Raw genomic sequence first — 24,315 nt, 5'->3', positions numbered from 1 at the left:
CATGGAGCGTTATGTGTGCAGCACTGATCTGTGGCAACACTTCATCACCCCACACAGTGACTGTCCCTGTAGATTGCAGCCTGGAGTCTGAAGCCCCATGATTCTCTGCAGCAGGGGATCCCTCCTGGTTACAAGGGGCGGCACGAGGCTGGCCTGTAATGGTTAACCCTTCCCTGCCTGCAGCTGTGCATGGTGCAGGGGGATCAGTGTGCAGGCAGGCAGCAGCCTGGGGGCTTCACCTATGGATCAGGTGGGAGGTCTGCACAGTGTAAAGAGGCGGGCTATGGTTGGCACAGTAATAGTGTTCTAACATTTGGGCTATGGTTGGCACAAGGAAGCAGACCCAGGGGGTGATGACACTCAGCAAGCTCTAGCTGCTGTGTCACTACAAGTCCCAGCATGCCAGGACTGAGCTCCTAAGTGTTGTAGTCCTGCAGCTCCTCAGGTCTCCTGCCTGATCGTCCTACTATACAGTGCAGAGCAGAGGGCAGGTGGTCTGAGACTAGTGATCCAGGGAGCAGAAGAGGAAAGACTGAGACTGAGCCCTGACACCCACCCTAAGCTCACTGACCCACCCCATGCCCCCTGACACCCATCCCCTGCTCCCTGAAACCCACCTCAATCTCACCGACACCCCAAGCCTGCTGTCTTTCAGGACAAGCTGTGAGGATCGTCACCAGGGGCGTACATACAAATCATAGGGCGACATAGCATAAGGTCTAATTGCCCCCCCCAAAAAAAAAAAAAAAAAAAAATTGTGGGGGTCACAGAAGGGCATAGCTCACAACTTTCCTGCCTTTACATAATAAATATACCGCCATATATATTTATTACATAATACTGCCATATAGGTCATACATAATGCCGCCAGATATATCTATTACATAATACTGTAATATGGACGGAACGTAATGTTGCCATATATATATTTTTTGCATACTGCTGCCATATAGATCAAACATGATGCCACCATATAATGTATATTTTTTACATAATGCTGCCATATAGACCACACTTGATGCCGCTAATTATTATGTGTGACCTGTATGATGGCATTATGTGTGATCTATATGACAGTATTATATGTAATATGTATGGTTGTATTATGTTTGATCAGTATGGTGCAATAATATAAGAACTATATGACGGGATTATATGAGAACTGTATTGTGGGATTATGTGTGATCTATCTATCTGGCAGTATTATGTGAGAATTATATGGTGGTTTTATGTGTGATCTACATGGCGGTATTATGTGTGGTCTGTATGTCAGTATTATATTCAGAAAGCGGACCCATTCTAGGGTGGTTCTGGCTGAGCACCTGCACGCGGGTCTGGGGTAATAGAGGGGGCAGCATGACCTCCAGTTAGGTGTAGTCAGGGGAAGGCTGGTGAGGCAGCTGAAGAGAGGGGTCTCATTTTTATTGTTACTATATGGCTACATTTCCTTCCCAGCGTCACCCCGACTGTGCCTGTCGCCTCGCTTTCACACATCGCCAGGACAGGATCTGAGGAGGGGAATGGGGTCTGCATGCAAAGTCTGGATCAGAACAGGCCATCAATCCTCAGAAATGTTTCCTGGATTTCTGTGGAGCAGACGGTCCATCCAGGTGTGTATAAGACAGCGCTCTATGTATAATCCCTGGCTGCTCCGCGCACCAAACAGGGGGCCCCTATAGACCAGCACACTGCTCTCCTGAAATACTCTGTGCTGCTGTCACCCTGCTCCCTCCACCACATATCTCCCAGAATCCTTGCTGCCTGCCATGGTGACTGTCTACTTGTCAGTATAAGGCTGCTTTCACACTAGCGTCGGTACGGGCCTTTCACAGTGCGTCGTACTGACGCATGCTGTGAAAGAAATGCCCGACGTGGGCAGCTGAAGCAGTCTTGCGACGCTTCCGTTGCCCCATTGTAAGGTCTGGGCATGAGGGGGCGGAGTTTCGGCCGTGCATGCGCGGTCGAAAATGGTGGACTCGACGCACAAACGTTACATGCGTCGGTAATGTTCGTCTATGGGGAAAAACGCATCCTGCAGACAACTTTGCAGGATGCGTTTTTTCTCCTGAATGACGCATTGCACCGTACAGCCAAAATCGCTAGTGTGAAAGTAGCCTAAGGCTGCCGTCCACGCTCAGTATTTGGTCAGTATTTTACCTCAGTATTTGTAAGCCAAATCCAGGAGTGGGTGATAAATGCAGAAGTGGTGCATATGTTTCTATTATACTTTTCCTCTATTTGTTCCACTCCTGGTTTTGGCTTACAAATACTGAGGTAAAATACTGACCAAATACTGATAGTGTGACGGCAGCCATACTCTGCAGTCACCAACAAAATGGCTGCTCACTGGGTTCCTGAATATCATCCTCTCTAATCCCTTAGCAAACACCCAGAAGGGGAGGAGAGGAGACATCACACACGTCAGCAGACTCCGCCCAGAATTACTGCAGTGCAGTAATGTGAGCTATTTGTACACTAGGTTTTTCTGAAATTTCAGCAGCTGCTCCCCCTAGTGTTGAAAAGTGGAAATTCCAAAACTTTTCAAATTATTTTTCATATTTTACTAAATTATAAACAAATGATAATATTTTTTAAGAAAATGTAATCATTAATTCTTTACATTTTTACAATTTCTGAAAAAATTTTTTTTTTTATGGCACCTTCCCTTTAAACATTGAAACCCCCATAAGTGAGCATTTATACTGTTCCGCATTGGGTAAAATGGATAGAGCAGTTTTTTTCTTCGGGTCAGTACGATTACAGCGATACCTCATTTATATCATTTTTTTATGTTTTGGCGCTTCTATACGATAAAAACTATTTTAAATAAAAAATAATTTTTGCATCGCTTTATTCTGAGGACTATAACTTTTTTTTTCCACTGATGACGCTGTAAGGCAGCTCGTTTTTTATGGGACAAGATGACGTTTTCAGCAGTACCATGGTTATTTATATCCTTTTTGATCGCGCGTTATTCCACTTTATGTTTGGCGGTATGATAATAAAGCGTTTTTTGCCTCGTGTTTTTTTTTTTTTTTTTTTTTTTTTACAGTGTTCACTGAAGGGGTTAACGAGTGGGACAGTTTTATTGGTCGGGTCGTTACGGATGTGATGATACTAAATATGTGTACTTTTTTCATTTAGATAAAGAAATGCATTTATGGGAACAATATTTTTTTTTTTTATTTAGGAATTTTTTTTTTTTTACACAACTAAATATATATATTTTTTTACTCTATAACATTGCCCAGGGGGAGGAGGCATCATGTTATAAGGTCAGATCGCTGAACTGGCACTTCGCAGAGCTGATCGCTGATCTGACATGCAGGGCTGCAGGCTTTCCAGCGCCTGCTCTGAGCAAGCGCTTGGTAAGCCACCTCCCTGCAGGACCTGGATGCAGCCCCACGGCCATTTTGGATCTTGGGCCTGCAGGGAAGAGAAGCTCGGTACAAGGTGAACACATTGCCTTGTACCGAGGGTCGCAGGGAGCCCCTCCCTGTGCGATGCTTCCCTATGCCCCCAGGACGCTGCGATCATGTTTGATCGCAGTGTGCTGGGGGTTAATGTGCCGGGGGAGGTACGTGACCGCTCCTGGTACATGGTGCCAGATGTCGGCTGCGATAGCTGACACCCGGCTGCGATCGACCGTGCTCCCCCCGTGAGCGCGGCCGATCGCTATGACGTACTATCCTATCCCTGGGAATTAAGTCCCAGGTCACCTTGACGGGATAGTACGTCAAGTGGGATTAAGGGGTTAACATTCTGATCAGACTGTATGAAGCCCTCTGCCACATCACGGCAAACCTCGTAGTGGCCCTAACAATGGCCGCCACACCGCACTCACACCAAAACAAAAAATAGTTTTTGCATCACCATATTTTGAGAGCTATAATTTTTTCCTATTTTTGGCCTACAGAGTCATGTGGCGCTTGTTTTTTGTGGGACGAGTTGATGTTTTCATTGGTACCATTTTCGGGCACATGACATTTTTTGATTGCTTTCTATTTTGATTTTTGGGAGGCAGAATAAACAATAAGCAGCAATTCAGGATTTTTTTTTTTTGGGGGGGGGTTATGCCATTCTGTGTGTGGTAAAATTGATAAGGCAGTCTTATTTTGGGGGTCAGGACAATTACAGCGATACCTCATTTATATCATTTTTTAATGTTTTGGCGCTTGTAAGCAATAAAAGCTATTTTATAGAAAAGATTATTTTTGCATCGCTTTAATCTGAGAGCTATAAATTTTTTATTTTTCCGCTGATGGAGCTGTATGGCAGCTTGTTTTTTGCAGGACAAGATGACATTTTCAGCAGTTTGATGTCTACCTATATTCATCTTTTTGATCATGTTTTATTCTACTTTGTTTGGCTGTATGATGATAAAGCATTGTGCTTTGCCTTGTTTTCTATTTATTTTTATTGTATTCACTAAAGTGGTTAACTAGTGAGACAGTCTTATAAGTCGGGTCGTTGCGGACTTGGCGATACCAAATATGTGTACTTTTATTGTTTTCATATATTTTTTCATACAAATATTTAGTTATGGATACAATAACGTTTGATTTTTTAAAATATTTTAGTTTTTTTTTTTAATATACAGTACAGACCTAAAGTTTGGACACACCTTCTCATTTAAAGATTTTTCTGTATTTTCATGACTATGAAAATTGGACATTCACACTGAAGGCATCAAAACTATGAATTAACACATGTGGAATTATATACGGTACTTAAAGGGACACTGTCACCTGAATTTGGAGGGAACAATCTTCAGCCATGGAGGCGGGGTTTTGGGGTTTTTGATTCACCCTTTCCTTACCCGCTGGCTGCATACTGGCTGCAATATTGGATTGAAGTTCATTCTCTGTCCTCCGTAGTACATGCCTGCACAAGGTAATCTTGCCTTGCACAGGCGTGTACTATGGAGGACAGAGAATGAACTTCAATCCAATATTGCAGCCAGCATGCAGCCAGGGGGTAAGGAAAGGGTGAATCAAACACCCGAAAACCCCGCCTCCATGGCTGAAGATTGTTCCCTCCAAATTCAGGTAACAGTGTCCCTTTAACAAAAAAGTGTGAAACAACTGAAATTATGTATTATATTCTAGATTCTTCAAAGTAGTCACCTTTTGCTTTGATGACTGCTTTGCACACTCTTGGCATTCCCTTGATGAGCTTCAAGAGGTAGTCACTGGGAATGGTCTTCCAACAATCTTGAGGGAGTTCCCAGAGATGCTTAGCACTTGTTGGCCCTTTTGCCTTCACTCTGCGGTCTAGCTCACCCCAAACCATTCAGGTCTGGTGACTATAGAGGCCAGGTCATCTGGCGTAGCATCCCATCACTCTCCTTCTTGGTCAAATAGCCGTTACACAGCCTGGAGGTGTGTTTGGGGTCATTGTCCTGTTGAAAAATAAATGATGGTCCAACTAAACGCAAACCGGATAGAATAGCATGCTGCTGCAAGATGCTGTGGTAGCCATGCTGGTTCAGTATGCCTTCAATTTTGAATAAATCCCCAACAGTGTCACCAGCAAAGCACCCCCACACCATCACACCTCCTCCTCCATGCTTCACGGTGGGAACCAGGCATGTAGAGTCCATCTGTTCACCTTTTCTGTGTCGCACAAAGACACGGTGGTTGGAACCAAAGATCTCAAATTTGGACTCATCAGACCAAAGCACATATTTCCACTGGTCTAATATCCATTCCTTATGTTCTTTAGCCAAAACAAGTCTCTTCCGCTTGTTGCCTGTCCTTAGCAGTGGTTTGGTAGCAGCTATTTTACCATGAAGGCCTACCACACAAAGTCTCCTCTTAACAGCTGTTGTAGAGATGTGTCTGCTGCTAGAACTCTGTGAGGCATTGACCTAGTCTCTAATCAGAGCTGCAGTTAACCTGCGATTTCGGAGGCTGGTGACTCAGATAAACTTATCCTCAGAAGCAGAGGTGACTTTTGGTCTTCCTTTCCTGGGGCAGTCCTCATGTGAGCCAGTTTCTTTGTAGCGCTTGATGGTTTTTGCCACTGCACTTGGGGACACATTCCCCATTTTTTGGACTGACTGACCTTCATTTCTTAAAGTAATGATGGCCACTCGCTTTTCTTAGCTGCTTTTTTCTTGCCATGATACAAATTCTAACAGTCTATTCAGTAGGACTATCAGCTGTGTATCCACCAGACTTCTGCACAACACAACTAATAATCCCAACCCCAATTATAAGGCAAGAAATCCCACTTATTAAACTTGACAGGGCTGATATGATCTGGTGGCCTAGGAGCAGCATGAGACGTACTCTGGAGAAGGTGGTACCTGTACTGACCGCAAGCCCTGAACTTAGCACCGCAACTAGAAGTAGCCGTGGGGAGTACCTAACACTCCCTAGACCCCTCGACACAGCCTAAGAACTAACTTCCCCTAAAGACAGAAACGGGAAAACTATCTTGCCTCAGAGAAAATCCCCAAAGGATAGACAGCCCCCCACAAATATTGACTGTGAGAGGAGAGGGAAATAACATATGCAGACTTGAAATCAGGATTTAGCATAGGATGCCATTGTAGCTAAAAAGAAAGAATAGGACAGAGTACTATGCGGTCAGTATTAAAACACTAAAAAATATCCACCACAGAAAATACAAATCTCCACATCTGACTAAAGACATGGAGGGTATATCTGCATCTCCAGAGACACAGCTTGGCTGCAAAAAATCCTTCACAGACAAAGCTGGACAAGACAAAACATGAAAATGCACAGAACTATAAGGTCCACAGCAGGTGGACAGCAAAAACAAAGCCAGAACTTATCTTTGTTGAAATGAACAGCAAAACAGGAGAGACCAGGTATGGATGTGAATCCTCCAAAAACAATGGACAACTGGCACTGACTAAAGGATAAAGCAGGACTAAATAGCCCAGCCCAAATTGCAAAAAGTGGATTCACCTGATAAATGCTGCGATCCAAAGACAGCAGCACTACCACTCATAACCAGCGGAGGGAGCCCAAGAGCAGAATTCACAACAGTACCCCCCCCGTTGAGGAGGGGTCACTGAACCCTCACCAGAGCCCCCAGGCTGATCAGGATGAGCCAAATGAAAGGCACAAACCAAATCGTCAGCATGAACATCGGAGGCAACAACCCAAGAATTATCCTCCTGGCCATAACCCTTCCATTTGACCAGATACTGAAGCTTCCGCCTCGAAAAACGAGAATCCAAAATCTTCTCAATCACATACTCCAACTCCCCATCAATCAACACCGGGGCCGGAGGATCAACAGAGGGAACAACGGGCACCACATACTTCCGCAACAAAGATCTATGGAACACATTATGGATGGAAAAAGAGGCCGGAAGGGCCAAACGAAAAGGCTGGTTTGATAATCTCAGAAATCCTATAAGGACCAATAAACCGAGGCTTGAACTTAGGGGAAGAAACCTTCATAGGAACATGATGGGAAGACAACCAGACCAAATCCCCAACCCGAAGCCGGGAACCAACACACCGACGACGGTTAGCAAAACGCTGAGCCTCCTCCTGAGACAACACCAAATTGTCCACCACATGAGCCCAAATCTGCTCCAGCCTGTCAACCACAGAATTCACACCAGGACAATCAGAAGGCTCAAACTGCCCTGAAGAAAAACGAGGATGAAAACCAAAATTACAAAAAAAGGTGAAACCAAGGTAGCAGAACTAGCCCGATTATTAAGGGCAAACTCGGCCAATGGCAAGAAAGCCACCCAATCATCCTGATCAGCAGACACAAAGCATCTCAAATAAGTTTCCAAAGTCTGATTAGTTCGCTCGGTTTGGCCATTTGTCTGAGGATGAAATGCGGAAGAAAAAGAAAAGATAAATCAATGCCCAGCCTAGCACAAAAGGCCCGCCAAAACCTAGAAACAAACTGGGAACCTCTATCGGACACAATATTCTCCGGAATGCCATGCAAACAAACCACATGCTGAAAACCATCTTAGAAAACCGGTCACAAACCACCCAGATAACCGACATCCTCTGGGAAACCGGAAGATCTGAAATAAAATCCATAGAAATATGCGTCCAAGGTCTCTCAGGGACCGGCAAAGGCAGAAGCAACCCACTAGCGCGGGAACAGCAAGGCTTAGCCCATGCACAAATCCCACAGGACTGCACAAAAGAACGCACATCCCGCGACAAAGAAGGCCACCAAAAGGACCTACCAACCAAATTTCTGGTACCAAAAATCCCAGGATGGCCAGCCAACACAGAACAATGAACCTCAGAAATCACTTTACTAGTCCATCTATCAGGAACAAACAGTTTCCCCACTGGACAGCGGTCAGGTTTATTAGCCTGAAATTCCTGAAGAACCCGTCGTAAATCAGGGGAGATGGCAAAAATCACCCCTTCCTTCAGAATGCCGACCGGCTCAAGAACACCAGGGGAATCAGGAAAAAAACTCCAAGAGAGGGCATCCGCCTTAACATTCTTAGTACCAGGAAGGTACGAGACCACAAAATCAAAACACGAGAAAAACAGGGACCATCGAGCCTGTCTAGGATTCAGTCGTTTGGCAGACTCGAGGTAAATCAGATTCTTATGATCGGTCAGGACCACAATACGGTGCTTGGCCCCCTCAAGCCAATGTCGCCACTCCTCAAATGCCCACTTCATAGCTAACAACTACCGATTGCCGACATAATTGCGTTCCGCAGGCGAAAACTTCTGAGAAAAGAAGGCACACGGTTTCATCAAGGAACCATCAGAATTCCTCTGAGACAAAACGGCCCCTGCCCCAATCTCAGACGCATCAACCTCAACCTGAAATGGAAGAGAAACATCCGGCTGACGCAACACAGGGGCAGAAGTAAATCGGTGTTTAAGCTCCTGAAAGGCAGAAACAGCCGCAGAGGACCAATTCGTCACATCAGCGCCTTTCTTCGTCAAATCGGTCAGAGGTTTAACCACACTGGAGAAGTTGGCAATGAAACGACGATAAAAATTAGCAAAGCCCAAGAATTTCTGAAGGCTCTTCACAGATGTGGGCTGAATCCAATCATGAATGGCCTGAACCTTAACCGGATCCATTTCTATAGATGAGGGAGAAAAAATGAAGCCCAAAAAAGAAACCTTCTGCACTCCAAAGAGGCACTTCGACCCCTTCACAAATAAAGCATTATTATGGAGGATCTGAAATACCATCCTGACCTGTTTCACATGAGACTCCCAATCATCGGAAAAAATCAAAATATCATCCAAATATACAACCATGAATTTATCAAGATAACTCCGAAAGATATCATGCATGAAGGATTGGAACACAGATGGGGCATTAGAGAGTCCGAATGGCATCACAAGGTATTCAAAATGGCCTTCGGGCGTATTAAATGCAGTTTTCCATTCGTCACCCTGCTTAATACGAATAAGATTATATGCCCCTCGAAGGTCAATCTTAGTAAACCAGCTAGCCCCCTTAATCCTAGCAAATCAGTAAGCAAAGGCAAAGGGTATTGAAATTTGACCGTGATATTATTCAAGAGGCGATAATCAATACACGGTCTCAAGGAGCCATCCTTCTTGGCAACAAAAAAAAAACCTGCTCCCAATGGTGAAGAAGATGGCCGAATATGCCCCTTCTCCAAAGACTCCTTAATATAGCTCCGCATGGCGGCATGTTCTGGCACAGACAGGTTGAAAAGTCGGCCCTTAGGGAACTTACAACCTGGAATCAAGTCAATAGCACAATCACAGTCCCTATGTGGTGGAAGGGAACTGGATTTGGGCTCATTGAATACATCCTGGAAATCTGACAAAAACTCAGGAATTTCAGAAGAGGGGGAAGAGAAAATTGACATCAAAGGAATGTGACCATGAACCCCCTGACAACCCCAACTAGTCACAGACATAGATTTCCAATCTAACATCGGATTATTTAGCTGTAACCATGGAAAACCCAGCACAATATCATCATGCAAATTATGCAACACCAGAAAACGACAATCTTCCTGATGGGCTGGCGCCATGCGCATGGTCAGCTGTGTCCAAAACTGAGGTTTATTTATAGCCAACGGTGTAGCATCAATCCCCCTTAAAGGAATAGGGTTCTGCAAAGGCTGCAATGGGAAGCCACAACGTCTGGCAAATTCTAAGTCCATTAAGTTCAGAGCGGCGCCTGAATCCACAAATGCCATGACAGAAAATGACGATAATGAGCAGATCAAGGTCACAGATAACAGAAATTTAGGTTGTACAGTACTGATGGTAGCAGAACTAGCGACTCTCTTTGTACGCTTAGGGCAATCAGAAATAACATGAGCAGAATCGCCGCAGTAAAAACTCAACCTATTCTGACGCCTGAATCCTTGTCGTTCAGCTCTAGACAAAATCTTATCACACTGCATAGGCTCAGGGCTCCGCTCGGAGGACAACGCCACAGTGTGCACAACTCTGCGCTCGCTCAAGCGCCGATCAATCTGAATGGCCAGAGACATAGAATCACTCAGACCAGCAGGCGTGGGGAACCCCACCATAACATCTTTAACGGATTCAGAAAGACCCTTTCTGAAAATTGCCGCCAAGGCATCCTCATTCGATTTAGTCAGTACAGACCATTTTCTAAATTTCTGGCAATACGATTCTGCCGCTTCTTGACCCTGACACAGGGCCAACAAGATCTTCTCAGCTTGATCCACAGAATTAGGCTCATCATACAATAACCCCAATGCTTGAAAGAAAGAATCAACATTAAGCAAAGCAGGATTGCCAGATTCCAGGGAAAATGCCCAATCCTGTGGGTCACCACGCAGCAGGGATATGATGATTTAACCTGCTGAATGGGATCACCAGAGGACCGGGGTCTCAATGCAAAAAACAGTATACAGTTATTTTTGAAACTCAAAAATTTGGATCTGTCACCAAAAAATAAATCCGAAATGGGAATCTTAGGTTCTAAGGCAGGAGTCTGAATAATATAATCTGAAATACCCTGTACCCTAGCAGCAAGCTGATCCACCCGAGAAACTAACTCCTGAACATTCATGTTATTACTAGGTTCCGTAGCCACCCAGAGATTAAGAGGGAGGAAAAGACAAAACAGGCTAAGGAAAAAAAATGGCTCAAAACCTTTCCTCCCTTCTTCTGAGATGCAATTAACTCATTGTGGGCCAGTTGTACTGTTATGATCTGGTGGCCTAGGAGCAGCATGAGACGTACTCTGGAGAAGGTGGTACCTGTACTGATCGCAAACCCTGAACTTAGCACCGCAACTAGAAGTAGCCGTGGGGAGTACCTAACACTCCCTAGACCCCTCGACACAGCCTAAGAACTAACTTCCCCTAAAGACAGAAACGGGAAAACTATCTTGCCTCAGAGAAAATCCCCAAAGGATAGACAGCCCCCCACAAATATTGACTGTGAGAGGAGAGGGAAATAACATATGCAGACTTGAAATCAGGATTTAGCATAGGATGCCATTCTAGCTAAAAAGAAAGAATAGGACAGAGTACTATGCGGTCAGTATTAAAACACTAGAAAATATCCACCACAGAAAATACAAATCTCCACATCTGACTAAAGACATGGAGGGTATATCTGCATCTCCAGAGACACAGCTTGGCTGCAAAAAATCCTTCACAGACAAAGCTGGACAAGACAAAACATGAAAATGCACAGAACTATAAGGTCCACAGCAGGTGGACAGCAAAAACAAAGCCAGGACTTATCTTTGTTGAAATGAACAGCAAAACAGGAGAGACCAGGTATGGATGTGAATCCTCCAAAAACAATGGACAACTGGCACTGACTAAAGGATAAAGCAGGACTAAATAGCCCAGCCCAAATTGCAAAAAGTGGATACACCTGATAAATGCTGCGATCCAAAGACAGCAGCACTACCACTCATAACCACCGGAGGGAGCCCAAGAGCAGAATTCACAACAAGGGCACACCTGTGAAGTGAAAACCATTCCCGGTGACTACCTCTTGAAGCTCACCAAGAGTATGCCAAGAGTGTGCAAAGCAGTCATCAAAGCAAAAGGTGGCTACTTTGAAGAACCTAGAATTATAAGACCTAATTTAAGTTGTTTCACACTTTTTTGTTAAGTATATAATTCCATATGTGTCAATTCATAGTATTGATGCCTTCAGTGTGAATGTACAATTTTCATAGTCACGAAAATACAGAAAAATCTTTCAATGAGAAGGTGTCTCCAAACTTTTGGTCTGTACTGTATGTAATTGTAAAATATCATATAGAAACCTGTAAATATGCTAAGAAACTAAGCTAAGAAATCCTAATACTGTATACCTTACACGGAGAGCATTTATAAAAGTAGGTGATGCAACTTGTAATTAGGATTACGTCATCTGAGCTGAGTTGGCTTTTTTTACTGGTCAGCGTAAGATGATAGAATACTGAAGGTTCAATAGACTAAATAAATGATTAGTTATGAACAATGCAATAGTGATGATTAAATAACAAAGGCACAAATTTTCTTAGTCAGCATGAAAGGTGTTACAAGTAATTACAACCTCCACTGCATCTTGCAAATTAGATGATAACTACGTTTTAGACACATTGTAGTGTTCAAAAGGAAAAGAGTGCTATTTCAACTTATTTATTTTGTTTATTTTTTTTTAGGGAAAAGCCATATCGATTTTCTAGAACAAGTGAGCCACCGGTAACATGGAAATCTCCTATATTTCTATTGGCAGATGATAGACCTGAGTGGGGCCTTTTTTTAGTGAGTTGAAGCTTTTATTACTTGAGGTACATAACATTTTTGATTTATTTTAAGGCTCAGTTCACATTTGTCCTGTGCTGCACACTGAGCACTTGTGTTGGCGTTTTCTGTCTAAATCCACAAAAACATTCATTCATTCAGACAGAACAGGACCCCTGACATTACATTTATTGTAGTGAAGCAGTTGGAGTCACTTTAGACTCTGTCTGGCCCTGGGTTTAGATGGAAACTACAATGAAAGTGCTCAGTGTAGAGCACAGGAGAAATGTGCACAGAGCCTTATTTTCATTTGGGAGACAGCATGATCAAATAGCAATGTAAAAATTACTTTTATTGTACTTTTTATGCTGTTCACCATATGGTATAAGCGATAAAGCAGCTTTACTCTTATTTAAATAAATATATATTTTTTAAAGATTTTTGATAAAATATAAATATTGTAATTCTGGCATAATTTTCAATTTTCTCGCGTTCACTGTGTGGGATAAATAATGCATGTGAAAAGAAGGTTCCAGCTTCGATAATAAAAAAAAGTTGTGTCTTTATTAGAATGGTTAAAATAAAGGCAGTTGTTGTAACAAATATATAAGTATACAGCTATGCTCAAAAGTTTACATACCCCAGCAGAATTTTTGCTTTCTTGGCCTTTTTTCAGAGAATATGAATGATAACAACAAAACTTTTACTCCACTCGTGGTTAGTGGTTGGGTGAAGCCATTTATTGTCAAACTACTGTGTTTTCTCTTTTTAAAGCATAATGACGACCCAAAACATCCACATGACCCTGATCAAAAGTTCACATATCCCATTTCTTAATGACAGCTTGAAGTCTTTTGTGGTAGTTGTGGATGAGGTTCTTTATTTTCTCAGAAGGTAAAGCTGCCCACTCTGCTTGGCAAAAAGCCTCCAGTTCTTGTAAATTCCTGGGCTGTCTAGCATGAACTGCGCCAGAGGTGTAGCCAGGGTTTTAGTTCAGGGAGGCCAAACTTCTGAGTGGGCCACTAACCAGGTAACCTTGATTACAACTGGGTGATGCACCCGAATAGTGAGGGAAAACCTCGGTAGATGACCGCACTGTTACTGAAAATAATCTTTTTATAAAGACAACATTGATATTACCGCCATATGGTCAGTGGTAAGTACCAGTCCTACAGAACATATAAGAGACCACAGCACAGTTAGAGATAATGACTTACAACCGATGTTCTTTCTGATGGAATCGTTCACTTTTCCCGTCTTTTCCATCTAACCCAGATCGACATGACAACTTCTTCCAGCCAAGACTCAGCTGTAGAGATTACAACAAAGACACATTTCTCTTCTCATATTTTTAGCATATGTCATGTGCAAGTGCCCTAGAAAGCAGTGCTCAAATTGTGCCCCCTTGAAAGTAATATTGCCGTGTGCCCCTTTGACAGTCACAGTAACCTAAGTTCCCCTATAACAATAAGTGCCCACTTTACATTTAATTGTCAGGAACCCCGGGTGTACCTGCAGCAAGGCGGGTGGCTCACCGTAGTAAGGAAGACACGAGAGCAGCGCAGAGCAGTGGAGAACTCACCGGGCAGCGAGCAGGACCTGAACCACGTGACTGAGGGGGAGTGACCGAGGGCGGAGACAGGTACAGGGGACCCAGACGGTGCCAGAGAGAAGTCAAATGTTGCGAGGTCAATAAGGGGGGTGAGACGGAAGGATAGTCAGGTGAAAGCTGGAGATCAGGAAGCCAAACCAAGCAATGAAGTACAGAAAGAGACGCGAGGTGACGAAGTCAAAACAGCCAGGCCAGGGGGTCAGAATCAAAGAAAGCAATCAAACAAACACTGTATGAGCATGCACACCAGGGAGTCAGACACACAGAACGAACGTTCAACTGACAGGGAATCCAGGTTCAGAGTGGGTATAAATATCTCTCCCAGATCCAAAAGGAGACCAGATACAATTAACCCTGAGAGGGCAGGGCATGAACCCTGTCCAAACCATGACAGTAATCATGTCTTGAGTCTCCCCCCTTTAAAGCTCCAATATAAACAGTATGATGTTCTCTGATACAGTCTAATGCCCCCTCACTGTATATTTACTGACCCCTTAGCATCCACCAAACTGTTTGATAGCTCCAACACTAATCACCACAATGTATGATGCCACCTAGATAGCCTCCATATAAGTATAATGCACCGGACAATAGGCAGACTCTATATAGTATAATGCACTCCCCATAGGCAGACTCTATATAGTATAATGCACTCCCCATAGGCAGACTCTATATAGTATAATGCACCGGACAATAGGCAGACTCTATATAGTATAATGCACTCCCCATAGGCAGACTCTATATAGTATAATGCACTCCCCATAGGCAGACTCTATATAGTATAATGCACCCCCCATAGGCAGACTCTGCAGTATAATGCATTTCCCATAGCCAGACTCTATATAGTATAATGCACCCCCCATATGCAGACTCTCTAGTGTAATGCAGCCCCTAATATAATGCACTCCCATAGGCAGACTATAGTATAATTCAGCCCCTAATATAATGCACCCCAATAGGCAGACTCTATAGTGTAATGCAGCACTTAATATAATGCACACCCATAGGTGGCCTCTTTAGTATAATGCAGCCTCTAATATAATGCACTCCCATAGGCAGACTATAGTATAATGCAGCCCCTAATATAATGCACCCCAATAGGCAGACTCTATAGTGTAATGCAGCACTTAATATAATGCACACCCATAGGTGGACTCTATAGTATAATGCAGCCCCTATTACAATGCACCCCCATTGGTAGACTCTATAGCATAATGCAGCCCTTAATATAATGCACCCCCATAGGCAGACTCTATAGTAGAATACAGCCATATTATAATGCACCCCCATAGATAGACTCTATAGCATAATGCAGCCCTTAATATAATGCACTCCCATAGGTAGACTCTATAGCATAATGCAGCCCCTAATATATGCAGAAAGCAGAAAAATCCAGCTCACAGATGAAATCCAAAAAAGTGATTTTAATTATCCAAGGTACATGAAGCAAAGATTAAAATTGTGTGTTCACAGAGAAGAGAATACAAGCATCTTTTGATGTGTTTCGAGCAACAATGCGCTCTTTGTCTTTGGCCTCTATAGTATAATGCAGCCCCTAATATAATGCACTCCCATAGACAGCCTCTATAGTATAATGCAACCCCGTAAAAATACACAATACTCACCTCTCTTCTCCTTTTGGCTCCAATACTCTGAGCGCCCACCCCGCACATCTCAGGACCGCGGGTGCCGAGTAGTGACATCATCTTGACCCCCCCTATCAGTGTCGGCGTCGGTGTTGTCAGACGCTGAGAGGGGGATGATGGGAGATGGAGCATAATGCTCCTTCTCTCATCAATGCGGTCAGCTGTATCGGCATCTAGCCAATACAGTTTAACCTGAGATGATGGATAGGGGGCCCACTGCTGGCACGGGGCCCCCCACCACCTGCTCAGGGGCCCCATAGAGGCCGGGTGGCAGATCAGGGAGATCAATTCTCCCTGCTCTGCCGCCGAATGTAACTATATCGACACGATGTGCACGCCAATACAGTTACAGAAGCGTAGCTCCAGGTGGGCCCCTCAGAGTGCGGGGCCCGGGGCAGCCGCCCCCTATGCCCTCCGGTAGCTATGCTACTGAACTGCACACTTGAGATCTCCCCAGTGTGGCTCAATGTTATTGAGGTCAGGAGAAAGAGATGACCACTCCGGAACCTTCATTTCGTTCTGCTGTAGCCTTTGACAGGTTGACATGGCCTTGTGTTTTGGATCGTTGTCATGTTGGAACGTCCAAGTACATCCCATGTGCAGCTTCCGGGCTGATGATTGCAAATTTGCCTCCAGTATTTGCTGATAACATGCTGCATTCATCTTTCCTTCAACTTTGACCAAGTTTCCTGTCCCTTTGTAGCTCACACATCCCCAAAACATCAGCGATCCACCTCCATGCTTTAAAGTAGGAATGGTGTACCTTTCATCATAGGCCTTGTTGACCTCTCTCCAAATGTAGTATTTATGGCTGTGGCAAAAAAGTTCAATTTTGGTCTCATCACTCCAAATTACCTTGTTCCAGAAGTTTTGAGGCTTGTCTCTGCGCTGTTTTGCTTATTGTAGGGGAGATACTTTGTGGCATTTGTGCATTAATGGCTTTCTTCTGGTGACTCGACCATGCAGCCCATTTGTCTTCAAGTGCCTCCTTATTGTGCATCTTAAAACAGCCGCCAGTTTTGAGAGAGTCCAGTATTTCAGCTAATCTTATTTGTGTGTTGTTCTTTGCATCCCGAACAATTTTCCTGGCAATTGTGTACGAAATTTTGTTTGGTCTACCTGACCGTGGTTTTGTTTTTACAGAGCCCCTGATTTTCAGGGAGCGTTAGGGGCAGGAGCGTGAGGGCCTGTCGCCACGGAAGCTGGAGGACCAAGGAGGGAGAGAGAAAAGGAAAATGGGGACAAAGGACCGGAGAAGCGGAAGAGAGCCTGAACCCGGCGGGAGAGGCAAGGACACAGGACGGACGGAATGCCGCAGGGATACCCAACGGAAGGGCACTATGGAGACACAGGGAAAACAGGAACACCCGGACTGCAGGGAGACTGGGACTTACAGGGACACGGAACCTGAAGAGACACAAGGACAGCCAGAACAGAGGGACTGTGACGGGACTGGGACTACAGGGACACGAGACCAGAAGGGACACAGAGGCTGCAGGAACACAGGGACTGAATGGATACAGGAACTTTAGGTACACAGGGACTGCAAGGAGACTGGAACTGCTGGAACTGACGCCGGGACTGACACAGGTACTGCGGAGAAAAAACAAGGAACAAAATCAGGGAACACGAAGATGCACTAAGTATACGTGCGACCAGGAGCACTTGAGAAATGCAAGTGATCATCAGGCACAGGGGTGAGGAGCAGACAGGAATATATAGTAGCGGTAACAACTTACTTCCGGGTGGAGAGGGTCCTCCAAGACAATAGACAGGACAAGGCAGGAAGCGTTACAAGGCCCTAGCGGTGCGCACGCTCAGAACGGAACCCGGCGTGCGCACGCACCCGATGATCAGCTGAAGCCGGGAGCGAACGCTGGAGGGAGGACGCCACAGCAGCAGAGCCGTGCCGGGACGCCGAGGACACGTAAGTATCGCAGGGTGAAGCGGGTGGCAGCGGCGGCTTGACAGAAGACTTATTAAAAGTCCAATTTATTCAAACAATTCCATTAAAATTCATGGTGATACAGCAAATGGTAGAGTTCCTGGTATAACCAACGCGTTTCGACCTGTTAAGGTCTTAATCATGGTATAATGTGTGGTCAGACCAGTGAAACATAAATAGAAAACACTAAACATCAATTAAAATCCCAAATAGCAGGTGCAATAATTAAAAGTCCCATATTGGAACAACAGCTAAGTAAATGCAGAAAACCACAGAAAAACACAACAAATCCACAATGGCACTGTATAGAATACAATAAAAAACTAGCCATGAAAAAATAGAATTAATATACGTAATTATAAAAGGCACATAAAAATGTTAATTCATTCATATTGTAGAATTAAATCTTATTGTTTATTCAGACCCAGTGGGGTTCTGGTTTGCAATTTAAAAATCCAAAAAGATTATTGATTGAAGACCTTACATCTAAAATCCCCACCTCTACAAGATTTAAAGACCTTTTCAATACCCATAACCTTAAGAGTATTGGTGTTCCCGGCATGGAACAGTCTGCAGTGATTAGATACCGCAGAAATATTATGAGTATTAGCACTAAAGACATTAGACAAGTGTTTTCTCATTATTCTTTTTTTTAAAGGTCAGATAGTATAGCCAACATATTGTAACCTGCAGACTGTACATTTTATTAGGTAAATTAGACTTTCCGTATTACAGTTTATATATATATATATATATATATATATATATATATATATATATATATATATTGACTGAATAAGATATACCAGTCACAATAGAAGTAAGTTTACTATTTTTATGTACATAATTACATGTTTTTCATGGATGATGGCCACATTTGAAAAAGCGTTTATAAGAATGCCAGGATTTCCCGTTTGAATCATTATTGCTTAAGAAAAGGCTGGGTGAAAGAACAGCTCCCAAAGAGGGAGCTTTTTTGGCCACAAATCGCAAATGCGTTTTTTCCAAAATATTTGCCAATTTAGGATCACCATATAAAGTAGGGAGATGTTTTTTCACAATTTTAATAATGGTATCGAATTGAGGGCTGAATTCCGTAACAAAATTAACACTGCAGGACTTTTCAGAACCTCTCATGGAGACATTATTAGTTCTTTCCTGAGAATTATTTTTAGGATTATTGTCCTTCGCAATCTTTTTTGGGGTATTACACTCGGAAATTAGAGCATTTCTGTCAATTTTATTAACTGTTCGTTTGGCTTTGGACAGAGTCCAGTCAGGATAACCTCTAGAGCATAATCTATGTATTGTCTTATAAGATTAATTTTCATATGTTACCACAGAAGTGCAATTCCTTTTTAATCTGATAAGTTCACCTGTGGGTACATTTTTAATGACATGCTTGGGGTGTGATGAATGGGCTTCTAGAATGGAGTTGGTATCTGTGGGCTTTCTATATGGTGAAATGAAAACTGTGTTCGTTACGGGATCTGCTAATAAAATAATATCTAAATAACTAATAGACACTTTAGAAAAATTATGAGTGAAAGTAAAGTTAAATTCATTGTCATTAATGTAACTAATGTAATCAGAAATCTCCAGAGAAGTACCATTCCAAAACAATAATAAATCATCTATATAAAGGCCAAAAAATAAAATATTGTGAGCGAAAGGATTATGTTCATTAAAAAATGTATTTCTCCTCCCATACTGCAACAGTTATGTTTGCCAAGGAAAGGGAGCATTTGCCTCCCATGCTCACTCCTTGTATATTATCAAAAGAAAAATAGTTATGAGTTAGTAAAAAAACGGTTGCATCAATGATAAATTATTGAATTTCCTCTTTATAATTACTGTATTTATTTAGAAAATAAGACAAACTAGAGATGATAACACCATGTGGGATGGAAAGATATAAACTTATAATGTCACATGTAATCCATAGATTAGAAGGAGACCAACAGAAACCATCTAGAACAGAAATAACGGCTCTGGTATCCTGAATATAACCTGGAAGGTTGACCACCAGAGCTTGTAAGTAATGATCAACCCACTCTCCAAGGTGTTTCGAAAAAGACCCTATACACGAAACAATGGCCCTAAAGGGCATGATATATAGGCTTAACAGGATGTTTAACAAAAATATAATCTGCAATTTTTTTTGTTTTGTTTGGATAGAAAAATCGGTTAGCATATGAAAGCTATTATTCAGGGAACGGTCTTTAATCATTGATTGCGATTGCAGATCTGTGAGCATGTTGTAATTCAAGAGGTCCTGAAAGGAAAAAGGTCCATAAGGTAAAATATTATCTTCAGAAGAGGTTGACTCATTATTAATAGGTTGAAATAGATCAGAGGACTGATTGAAATGACATTTAAGGGTTACGTTTCTGGCAAATTTGTTTATGTCAAGCAAAGCTTTGAAGATATTAAACCTTTAGACAGGGCAGAAACCAAGGCCCTTACTTACTTACCTGACAAAATGTAACTTGACAAGTTCCAAACGGGATATGTTAATAACGCCTCCTGTTTCGGAGAGGATAAGACCCTGTTATGTGTTTAGTGTTTTCTATTTATGTCTCACTGGTCTGACCACAAATTATACCATGATTAAGACCTTAACAGGTCGAAATGCGTTGGTTGTACGAGGAACTCGACCATTTGCTGTATCACCATGAATTTTAATGGAATTGTTGGAATAAACTGGACTTTTAACCCCTTAGTGACAGAGCCAATTTGGTACTTAATGACCGAGCCAATTTTTGCAATTCTGACCACTGTCACTTTATGAGGTTATAACTCTGGAACGCTTCAACGGATCCCGCTGATTCTGAGATTGTTTTTTCGTGACATATTGTACTTCATGTTAATGGTAACATTTCTTCGATATTACTTGCGATTATTTATGAAAAAAACGGAAATATGGAGAAAATCTTTAAAATTTTGCAATTTTCAAACTTTGTATTTTTATGCCCTTAAATCAGAGAAATATGTCACGAAAAATAGTTAATAAATAACATTTCCCACATGTCTACTTTACATCAGCACAATTTTGGAAACAACATTTTTTTTTGTTAGCGAGTTATAAGGGTTAAAAGTTGACCAGCAATTTCTCATTTTTACAACACCATTTTTTTTAGGGACCACATCACATTTGAAGTCATTTTGAGGGGTCTATATGATAGAAAATAATGAAGTGTGACACCATTCTAAAAACTACACCCCTCAAGGTGCTCAAAACCACATTCAAGAAGTTTATTAACCCTTTACGTGCTTCACAGGAACTGAAACAATGTGGAAGGAAAAAATGAACATTTAACTTTTTTTTGCAAACATCTTAATTCAGAACCATTTTTTTTATTTTCACAAGTGTAAAAACAGAAATGTAACCATAAATTTTGTTATGCAATTTCTCCTGAATACGCCAATACCCCATATGTGGGGGTAAACCACTTTTTGGGCGCACCGCAGAACTTAGAAGTGAAGGAGCGCCGTTTGACTTTTTCAATGCAGAATTGGCTGGAATTGAGATCGGATGCCATGTCACGTTTAGAGAGCCCCTGATGTGCCTAAACAGTGGAAACTCCCCACAAGTGACACCATTTTGGAAACTAGACCCCGTAAGGAACTTATCTAGATGTGTGGTGAGCACTTTGAACCCCCAAGTGCTTCACAGAAGTTTATAACGTAGAGCCGTGAAAATAAAAAATCGCTTTTGTTTACACAAAAATGATCTTTTGGCCCACAAATTCTTATTTTCACAAGGGTAACAGGAGAAATTAGACCACAAAAGTTGTTGTGCGATTTCTCCTGAATACGTCGATGCCCCATATGTGAGGGTAAACCACTGTTTGGGCGCACCGCAGAGCTTGGAAGTGAAGGAGCGCCGTTTTACTTTTTCAATGTAGAATTGGCTGGAATTGAGATTGGACGCCATGTCGCGTTTGGAGAGCGCCTGATGTGCCTAAACAGTGGAAACCCCCCACAAGTGACACCATTTTGGAAACTAGACCCCTTAAGGAACTTATCTAGATGTGTGGCGAGCACTTTGAACCCCCATGTGCTTCACAGAAGTTTATAACGTAGAGCCGTGAAAAAAAAAAATTGCATTTTTTCTACAAAAATGATCTTTTTGCCCACAAATTTTTATTTTCACAAGGGTAACAGGAGAAATTAGACCACTAAAGTTGTTGTGCAATTTCTCCTGAGTACGTCGATACCCAATATGTGGGGGTAAACCACTGTTTGGGCGCACCGCAGAGCTTGGAAGAGAAAGAGTGCCGTTTTACTTTTTCAATGTAGAATTGGCTGGAATTGAGATCGGACGCCATGTCACGTTTGGAGAGCCCCTGATGTGCCTAAACAGTAGAAATCCCCCACAAGTGACCCCATTTTGGAAACTAGACCCCCCATGGAAGTTATCTAGATGTGTGGTGAGAACCTTGAATGCCCAAGTGCTTCACAGAAGTTTATAATGCAGAGCCGTGAAAATAAAAAATATTTTTTTTTTCCACAAAAAAGATTTTTTAGCCCCCAAGTTTTTATTTTCACAAGGGTAACAAGAGAAATTGGACCCCAAAAGTTGTTGTCCAATTTGTCCTGAGTATGCTGTTTGGGCGCACGGCAGAGCTCGGAAGGAAGGAGCGCCGTTTTGGAATGCAGACTTTGATAGAATGGTCTGCGGGTATTATGTTGCGTTTGCAGAGCCCCTGATGTACCTAACCAGTAGAAACCCTCCACAAGTGACCCCATTTTGGAAACTAGACCCCCCAAGGAACTTATCTAGATGTGTGGTGAGAACTTTGAATGCCCAAGTGCTTCACAGAAGTTTAGAATGCAGAGTCGTGAAAATAAAAAATATTTTTTTTTTCACAAAAAAGATATTGTAGCCCCCAAGTTTTTATTTTCACAAGGGTAACAAGAGAAATTGGACCCCAGAAGTTGTCCAATTTATCCCGAGTACGCTGATGCCCCATATGTGGGGGTAACCCACTGTTTGGGCACACGGCAGAGCTCAGAAGGGAGGGAGCACCATTTGACTTTTTGAGCGCAAAATTGGCTGTCGTGTTTGGAGACCCCCTGATGTACCTAAACAGTGGAAACCCCCCAATTCTAGCTCCAACCCTAACCCCAACACACCCCTAGCCCTAATCCCAACCTGATCCATAATCCTAATCACTAACCGTAACCATAATCACAACCCTTACCCCAAAACAACCCTAATGTCAACCCTAACCATAACCCTAATCAAAACCCTAAATCCAACACACCCCTAATCCTAATCTCAACCCTAACCTCAAACCTAACCCTAATCCCAATACACCCCTAATCACAACCCTAACCTTAACCCTAATCCCAAACCTAACCCTAATCCCAAGCGTAACCCTAATGCCAACCCTAACCCTAATACCAACCCTAATCCAAACCCTAACCCTAATCCCAGCTCTAACCCTAACTTTAGCCCCAACCCTAGCCCTAACTTTAGCCCCAACCCTAACCCTAGCCCTAAGGCTACTTTCACACTTGCGTCGTTTGGCATTCCGTCGCAATCCGTAGTTTTGGACAAGAAACGGATCCTGCAAATGTGCCCGCAGGATGCGTTTTTTGCCCATAGACTTGTATTGCCGATGGATCGTGACGGATGGCCACACATCGCGTCCGTCGTGCACTGGATCAGTTGTGTTTTGGCGGAGCGTCGGCACAAAAAAACGTTCAATGAAACGTTTTTTTGTACGTCGCATCCGCCATTTCTGACCGCGCATGCGTGGCCGTAACTCCGCCCCCTCCTCCCCAGGACATAGATTGGGCAGCAGATGCGTTGAAAAACTACAGCTGCTGCCCACGTTGTGCACAATTTTCACAACGTGCGTCGGTATGTCGGGCCGACGCATTGCAACGGCCCCGTACCGACGTAAGTGTGAAAGAAGCCTAACCCTAAATTTAGCCCCAACCCTAACCCTAAATTTAGCCCCAACCCTAACCCTAAATTTAGCCCCAACCCTAGCCCTAACCCTAGCCCTAACCCTACCCCTAAACCTACCCCTACCCCTAACCCTAACCCTACCCCTAACCCTAATTTTAGCCCCAACTGCTGTTCTCCTGCCGGCCGGCAGATGGAGACAGATGGCGGGCGCACTGGGCATGCGCCCGCCATTTTCTTCTGCCGGCGGCCAGGAGGAGCAGCAAGAGGATCCAGGGACACAGGTGAGTATTGTAGGGTCCCCGAATCCCCCTATTTCTCTGTCCTCTGATGTGCGATCACATCAGAGGACAGAGAATTACACTTTCCTTTTTTTTTTTTTTTTTTTGCGGTCGCCGGTAAACAAACCCCAAAGATTCTCCCGGTGCCGGCCGGCGGGCGCACTGCGCATGCGCCCGCCATTTTGAAGATGGCGGCGCCCACCGGGAGACACGA

At 43.3% G+C, this 24,315-nt stretch overlaps 1 long non-coding RNA gene across 2 annotated transcripts in view; it reads left to right on the top strand.

The window, feature by feature from the left end:
• Positions 1-24,315, top strand: part of LOC138651341 (uncharacterized) — a 960,960-nt gene that overhangs the window by 212 nt on the left and 936,433 nt on the right. The window contains exons 2-3 of one of the 2 annotated variants that reach the window (XR_011315470.1): positions 1,456-1,610; positions 12,616-12,744. This is a non-coding gene — a long non-coding RNA (uncharacterized lncRNA). Of the gene's footprint in view, positions 1-1,455; positions 1,611-12,615; positions 12,745-24,315 lie in introns of those variants that run through there. The other variant, XR_011315469.1, reaches the window with a different exon arrangement.

Source organism: Ranitomeya imitator, chromosome 1 (assembly GCF_032444005.1).
Source record: "Ranitomeya imitator isolate aRanImi1 chromosome 1, aRanImi1.pri, whole genome shotgun sequence".
NCBI classification, from domain to species: Eukaryota; Metazoa; Chordata; class Amphibia; order Anura; family Dendrobatidae; genus Ranitomeya; species Ranitomeya imitator.
This window is presented reverse-complemented; position numbering and strand designations above follow the sequence as displayed.